This window comes from Lissotriton helveticus, chromosome 7 (assembly GCF_964261635.1).
Source record: "Lissotriton helveticus chromosome 7, aLisHel1.1, whole genome shotgun sequence".
Classification (NCBI taxonomy): domain Eukaryota; kingdom Metazoa; phylum Chordata; class Amphibia; order Caudata; family Salamandridae; genus Lissotriton; species Lissotriton helveticus.
This window is the reverse complement of record NC_136068.1, coordinates 1,843,794,615-1,843,802,209: the sequence shown is the minus strand read 5'-3', so window position 1 is coordinate 1,843,802,209 and position 7,595 is coordinate 1,843,794,615.

The window sequence follows — 7,595 nt, the reverse complement described above, 5'->3', positions numbered from 1 at the left end:
AGCAGTAGCCCTTGTAACAGAGTATTCTCAGTGACACCCATAATAGAAAAGTAAGAGCATCATCACCTGCATGTACTGGACTGGTACAGTAACACAAGTCTGTCTCACTCATCATGGTGGGCGTCTGTTTTTCTCTGGTGCAAGTTGACTGCGCTGGCATTATGCCCGCTTGCAGAAGTTAACGTACCAATTTTGCTAAACAAGAGAGAAGAAGAAGAATAAGACTGGTGTACTGTCATAGTCGACTCTAATGGAGGGAGTCCATAGTGCTCGTAGAATTGATTCCTTAAACTCCCACTAATGTTAGAGCAAGGATGAAGAAGTGGGAGGTTAGATAGATACTGGACACAATAGTTATGTACTGCGCTTGCAAGTTGCTACTTCTACTGTGACACAACTTTCTGCTGAATCAGTTTGTGTTAATCTTAAAGAGCATTGGTTACAGACTATGTCTTTCTTTCCTCATATAAATGCTCCTTCCAAACCAAAAAGGAAGGAGCTGGCTGAAAGGGCCCGGCATCGGAGGCTGGAGGCCACTGTCGCCGAATATCGGCGGCTGGTGGCCCAGGAGGAGGAGGACACGCAGAGTACGTCAACAACATCCACGGCGACACCTGTATCCTCCTCCGTGCTCCGTGGGTCAGCCAGTCAGCGCAGCAGGTCTCCAGCGGTACGGAGCCGGGGTACCGCAGCCACCCGCCACCGCCGAGCAGCAAAGACATCAGCTTCCCCCCACAGCAGTTGCAAAAAAAGGATGCACCGCCTTTCCCTGAGGGTTTCCTACCTCAAGCAGGAGCTCCTCAACACCAAAACCCTGCTCGAGACCCTCCGCAAGGAGCATGCTGACCTGGCCCAAAAAGTTAACAGCAGCCAGTAGGAGGAGACTGTCCCTTGCCCCTTTTTTAAAGACTTCTGGGGGGTGGGAATTGGGAGTTGGGTTTTCTACTTTTTTGGACTTCGTTTTCAGGGACATTCGGTGGGGTTCGGGAGGGGGGGTGGGTTGGGTCTTGCGGGAGATTTTTTATGTTACTGGATATATAAATATACTTTAAACTTAATCTTAGCATACTTTTTTTTACTGCTTTTGAGGCTGGTGGTTGGGGGTTTAACAGTCCTGAAACTTAAGTGGCGTCTTGATTCAAGTTGTGTAAGTACTAATGGCACAAATGTTTTCAAAACTAAGTGCCTCTCACAGAGTAAGTGAATTCAATAGTCCTAGGACCGTCACTCTCTCGTCTCTCCTAATACTCCATTATACTACCTCCCCCCAAATGCTTATCTTACCTGTAATTTGTGTTTGGAAATAGGGCTAGGCACAGGGCTGGCTGCACGCGAAATGGCGATTAAGGTTGGCAATCCTGGGCGGATGAAATGTCATCATTGCGGTGGTACTTGTGGTGTTACACAGTGGCAGTTGCAGCATCTGAAAAAAAAGAAAATGAAACCTTGTTTGTCCTTACCGTAGCATTAGAACGGTACGATAGAGAATATAGCAGGTGACAGTACACTAGATCAGTGCCACAATGTAGCCTAACAAATGGTAAAGTATTTAAAGTATAACTACTACTTGCGTTGAATTTCTTTGACATTGACTACTATTACAAAAAATAGTACTGAAGGTGAAGGACACAGCAGCGTAATAATTTCATTTGCCACGTCTAGGAGGAGGATGTTCTTGATGACCAATCAAGTTGATGGCGCACATGAAAATCTGCTTTCATTTGCCAATAGTGACTCGGTGTCAAGCTGAGTAAGAATATATCCTCGGATTCCTTCACCAGCCTGTTGCTATGACCTTATCCTCCCCAGCAAGTGTGTGGAATTATTGCTGTCATTTAGTCACACATCAATAAAAACCCACACAGCCCGGGGGTAGAGGGTTAGGGTTTGGAAACTGGATGGGAATGGGGGTTTTTGGGAAAGATTTGTTGAGAGAAGAAAAAAAAAGCACAGCATGGACAAACAATAATTGAAGATAAACAAATGTTTGGGTACAAAGCTAACCATAAATCTTTTAAGTGACATAAAGGAAGTGCATGCACTACTGCATGCATGGTTACTGAAAAGTAAGTAGTACTTTCGACAACCTTGAATGAAAGAATGCGACAGTACAGGGCTGCAGTAATAATTATGCGTTTTCACTTGCCTATCTCTGCACTCAGAGAAACACTTCGTACATTAAATTAGGTTAGAAAAATAGCAGAAGTAAAACCTATCCAATGGCTGTAGGGATGAATTTAGAAGCAGAGATCAAAGAAATGCAGAGTCACACTCATAGAAGTTCACAGCAATAACATTACTTAAAAGATAATTAGAAAAGAACGGATACTGTATCTGTATGTTGTTGTAGTTGTCCTGTTGAATTTGGGAAGTTGTAAGATGCATCCAATCATTCCTCTTATTAGCGGGACTCCTCCATTCCATCTGACGCTCCGTCCATCAATGTTGGTGACCAGAAGACACCCTGTCCACTGCCTGCCTGGCGGATGCTGAATTGCGGCTCGCTAATGTGAAGCCTGACTTCATCCTTTTCCCATTGCACAGGCTGAAACCCGGGCTGTAATTATTGATGGAAAAACAGGAAGTGATATTAGAACACCACTGACAAATAAATATAAGGTATGTATGCTGTGTAGTGCAAAAAGTCACACTTTGAGTTTCCTAATAGACAGTACAATATTTTTGAAAGTGCGTACTCTGTCTGAGTCTCCTTTTGAAGGATAAATAAGTATGGGCGAATTGATTTAGCGGATCTTTCCCCTCAAGCTTGGTGTACTGTAAACTGTGTTTTAGAACAAAATTAGACCTTCCCAGCAGTGCTCCCAGACCCTTACTAAACCCAGTTGCAAAAATGTAGAAGACCCCCAATCAGATCTCAAAAAACGAGGCCTAGTAAAAAATGGTGACAAAACATACTTTGAAAGTAAAGTAGGCCCAAATCCCCCCTAACCCACCGTGGATTGTATTCAAACCACTTGCAAGCAAGCAAAAGTATCCATACCCAGCATCGCTCCAAGACTCGCAAACCCCCCCACAAACAGCCCCCCGCCCAAACACATGCAATACAATACTGCTAACCCTAACAAGCCCAAAGTAAGAATAGTGGCAAACGCTTTTTTTAACTAGGCCAAATCCCCCCTTTCCCACCATGGATTTTCTTCAAACCACTTGCAACCAAAATTACACATTCCCACGAGTGCTCTAAGACCCTAGAACTCAGTTGCAAAAAATTTAGAACACCCTGAAACACATGCAATCCTGCTGCTAGTGCTAACCCTAACAAGCCCCAAGTTAATGTGCCAAAACGCTTTTCCTCATGGATTTTCTCCAAAACACTTTTATCCGGTATTAGACCTTCCCAGCAATGCCCCAAGACCCGCCAACCCACCCGCAAAAAAGCACAACACCCCCAAACAGGCAAAAAGCAAAAATGGAAAATCTCATACTTAGAACATTTTTCGGCCTTCTTTCAATTCTGTCCAAACGCGCTGTGCAGCAAGGTCATAACTCAACTTTTCCACCATGGATGTCCTGGAAAACAAATGCAATCAAAATTAGACTGTGCCAGCGTTGCTCCCAGACCCCAAAACCCACCCACAAACACTAGGAACCCCCCCAAACAGGCCACCGAAAACATGATAGTGAACAAAAAGGCAAACAATTTTTTGCTCCGATTTTCTCCAAACCACTTTTATCCGGTATTAGACGTTCCCAGCAATGGCCCCAGAGCCGTCAACCCAGGCGAAAACAAGTAGAAGACCCCCAAACAGCCAAAAAGCAAAACTACAAAAATGGGGACTTAGTAATTTTCCAGGCAAATTTCCAACATCACTCCACGCGCGCTATGCAGCTAGGCCCTAAATCCCCTTTGCCACCATGGATTTTCTTCAAACCACTTGCAATCAAAAGTATCCATACCCAGCGTTGCTCAAAGACCCCAAAACCCACCCACAAACACCAGGAAGCCCCCCAAACAGGCCCCCGAAAACGCTGTAGTGAGCGAAATGTCAGAAAATGCAAAAACGTTTTCCTCGTGGATTTTCTCCAAAACACTTTTATCCGGTATTAGACCTTCCCAGCAATGCCCCAAGACCCGCCAACTCACCCGCAAAAAAGCACAACACCCCCAAACAGGCAAAAAGCAAAAATGGAAAATCTCATACTTAGATTATTTTTCGGCCTTCTTTCAATTCTGTCCAAACGCGCTGTCAGCAAGGTCATAACTTGACTTTTCCACCATGGATGTACTGGAAAACAAATGCAATCAAAATTAGACTGTGCCAGCGTTGCTCCCAGACCCCAAAACCCACCCACAAACACCAGGAACCCCCCAAACAGGCCACCGAAAACATGATAGTGAGCAAAAGGCAAATACTTTTTTTGCTCCGATTTTCTCCAAACCACTTTTATCCAGTATTAGACCTTCCCAGCAATGGCCCCAGAGCCGTCAACTCACCCGCAAAGAAGTAGAACACCCCCACAAGTGCAGAGTCTTTCTTCATTGGGCGTAATCCAGCCATCTGCTTTGAGGGAAATAGGAGTCTGGAGGAGGAGGAGGATAGAGGAGCATGTTCTTGTGAACTGGTGAACATGAGGAATGCAGACTACGGCACCTTCAAATCAATAAGCAAATAAGTGAAGACAGTTCTGCTGATGGGCTTGTTTTTGTGATTAGGTGATTACAGTTTTTTTTATATAGATTTTGCAAAACAAAGAAAGACAGACACACAGGAATAAAAGTGAATAAGGACGAAAAAGAAAGTTAGTGATTCATTGACTCATTTTCAGGGCTCGGTGTCAGGGAAGAAGAGCTCGTCCTCAAACTCTGCGAATTCACACGGGAGTAGGTTCCTTAACAGAGAAGAACTTCCCTCATCTAAGTTGGTGTCCTCCTCGTCTTCTTCCTGCGTGCATTCTCGTATTTGGTAATCTGGTGGAATGAGGTGCTGATTCATCTTGATCATTGTTAACCTCTCCACATTTTTGGGCGGGAGGCGGGTCCTTTTGGAAGTTACAATGCCACCAGCAGCACTGAAAACACGTTCAGAAGACACGCTTGCGAGTAGGCAAGACAAGTAATTTATAGCCAGGTTGGTGATCTCTGGCCACACAACTGTTTTCCCATGCCAATACGCCAATGGGTCATGAGAAAGATGGACCTCTGTTGAGTCATTCAGATAGGCCTGCACCATCAACTCAAGGTTCTCCCGGGTTCCTCCACTTTGCTTACTTTTTTCTGGGACCATTTCAGACGCAAACCCAAGCTGAGTTAGCCAATCCTCTTCATCACCCAATATTTCTGTTGTGTCTGGTGCAGATGATACGGTTGCTGGTGTCGTTAACGGCTGAGAGGGAAAATCACTCACTTCTGCCACAGCCACAAATGCTGAAGTGGTTTTATTTGACTGCGGACGGCCTGCTGATGCTGATGTACTGCCTTTTCCTTCAATTTCCTGCCGTTCTCTTTAAAACCGAGTGACTGACACAGCTAGCCAATGTTTGTACTTTGTAACATCTGCGTCATCAAAAGGAAAGAATACTCTGCCTGCCACTGCCTTTTTGTACCGTGGATCCAGAATAGTAGCACAAATGTAATGCTGTTCTGTCTTGATCATTTCAAGACGACCATCGCCAAATAGGCGGTGTAATAACTTCTCCGCCAACTCAAATGCTTCTTCCTTTCCATCTTTTTCAAACTTAGAACACACCGCCTTCAGTTGGTGCTCTAGCATGCTCAACAATGGGATAGCTTTTCCCAAATTACAGTCCTCCCTGCTGACTGCACGCGTGAAGACCTCAAAAGGACGAAGCATGTCTGTCAGGCTTTTAACTAGGTGCCATTGCTCCACCTGTATCCTCATGTCCATCATAGGTTTACCCAGTTTAAAGAAATACTGATCGACTACCGCATACTGCTCATACAGACGCTCAGCATGTAGAAGGTTGAGTTCCAACGTGTTGCCACCTCCTGGATGAGTGCTTTCACTGGCAATTTACGTTCATGTTGCAGGCACCTCAGCTGCTTCCGGGCTTTAAAAGAATGATTGAAATGTGTGTACATTCTTTGGCAGGTGGTCAGTAACTCGGAGACTGGACTTTCTTCACTCAAGAATTTTTTAACAACCAGGTTTATACAGTGCGCCAGACACGGCACTCTGAAATAGATACCCATAGCCATGGCCTTAACTACATTGGCACCATTATCCTTGGAAACATAACCAATCATGCATTTTCTTGGGGACAGCCATTCAAAGACCTTTGTGTTAAACTCATGCAAAATGTTTTCTGCTGTATGACTTTTCTCCATGGCAAACATGGCTATTGTTGCATGTTTCCGAGCAGCTTTATAAACTTTGTCCTCGTCAACACCTGTGTTTATCTTGCCTTTAACCCCTGAAAAAGAGACGCAGTATGGAGTGATGCACATGTAATCAGTGGCTGCGCAACTGCTCCACATGTCTGTTGTCAGATGTATAGTGTGAACAGCACTCTTCTGCAAAGCTGCTCCAATCACCTCCAGCACATCTTCATGTAGTGCTGGAATCGCAACTCTGGCAAAATAGAACCGGCTAGGAACCTTCCATTTAGGGCAGAGCGTTGCCACCATTTCAAGAAAACCCACCCCTTCCACAAAAGAAAAAGGGAGAAGGTCCAGCGCTAGCCTTTTAGCCAGCTTACTGTTATACAGACGCGCCATTGGGTGGTTGCGTTCATATGGCGCTTCTGAAAACAACATGCTTCTAATGGTGGGCTGGACCATTTTACGGGATGATGATGACTTCTGCGACCCAGTTACGCTCCGTGATGAACTTTTTCACGTTGGTGTCTCACTCTCTCCCACACTCTTAGTGTGGCTCATAGTTCTGCTGCTGACAGGGGTACTGGGTGTAAGTGAAGAAATGTTTGACGCTTATTCTTCCTCCTCGTCATCAGCAGATAAAACATCAACGGATACAATTTGTTGACTTGCAATTCGGGCATCCTTGATCTCCCTTAGGTGCGCATGCCATTTGACAGTGTGCTGTCTCTCAAGATGACCTCTCTGGCCTCCGGTACCATAGTTGGTACCAAGCTTACCACGACTAACTCGAACCTTACAAATGGTACAAATGGCTATGTTTTCCCTTGTTGGGCTAACACTAAAGAAGTCCCAAACAGCGGACTTCAAATGTCTGTGGGGAGCGGAGGAGGCGATACTGGGAATGCTGCTAATGCCAGATGAACTGGGGGATGTGTGTTGCTGAAATTTAGTACGTTGTGCACTTACAGCACCACTAATTGAGGACATGGAAGTCGAGGTGGATGGAGGTCCCTTCTGGCTAGAAAATATGGAAGCTGTAGGTGGTGGTGTTGGTGCACTAGTTAACTGCATTCGTGGTGGTCCCATTCCCACGTCGCCATCATCATCATCACGCTCAGCAGCATTTCGGGCTAGGGTGAAAATGTCTGTGTGCCGCATGCCCGCTGAGGCTGGAGTGACGCCTATGATGACTGCGTCGTCGTCGTGAGAGTCTTCATCAGCAGGAGCAGTATACACCCCTTCTTGTTCAGCGTCATCATCACACTCCATGACTCTGAGACTTTCGGGGACCTTC